Here is a 772-nt window from a genome sequence, read left to right on the forward strand (position 1 = left end):
TTTTAGGGTTTTGATCAAGATCAAAGTTTCCATAATTATGGATTAGGGTTTTTGATCAATCTAGGGTCTCAGATTTAAGTTATACCTTTGCTTTGTAGAGGTTTAGAACCATACCACCTTTAGAGAGAGAGAGAGGACGATCGGATGCACGCGGGTCGCGGATGGGACGATCGCGGGCTGGACGTGTCTCGGCTGCGAGCTGCGCGGAGATCGGGTCGGATGCGGTCGCGTCTCGGGTGTGGATCGCGAGCTGGACGGTTCTTCTGAGCTGGAACGTGATCTGAGAACTTCTAGGATTCAAGAAGGATCTTCTGAGTTCTTGATTGAACTAAGAACGAGATTAGGGTTTTGGGTTGTGGTCGCCGGTTTTGGCTTTTAGGGTTTGGAGGTTTTGATTTGTCTCAGGGATCTAGAGACGATCGTGCTGATAACATGTTGTAAAAGAATGGAGAATTGTCTGTGTATTATTAATGAACAATAGAAGTTTTCCTTATATAATGATTACAAAGTATAGGAAAAAGGAAATTATCCAAAACCTAATACAACATGAAATAGGAAAAGATCTAAAACAGATAAATGGAAAACGTCCTAAGATCTAAAGTCGGCCAAGACATAGCCGACTCTCTCTCCTCTTGGACGCTGACTCTCTCTCCTCTTGGACAAGGCCACGGCTGGGCCTAGACATGGTCATTGGTTTTGGGCAATCCACATAATAATTTATAACAATGACATGGTTTTAGAAAATAGTGACTTGACATCATATTAATTGTGA

The sequence above is a fragment of the Brassica oleracea genome, chromosome C8, assembly GCF_000695525.1.
Source record: "Brassica oleracea var. oleracea cultivar TO1000 chromosome C8, BOL, whole genome shotgun sequence".
Lineage (NCBI taxonomy): Eukaryota > Viridiplantae > Streptophyta > Magnoliopsida > Brassicales > Brassicaceae > Brassica > Brassica oleracea.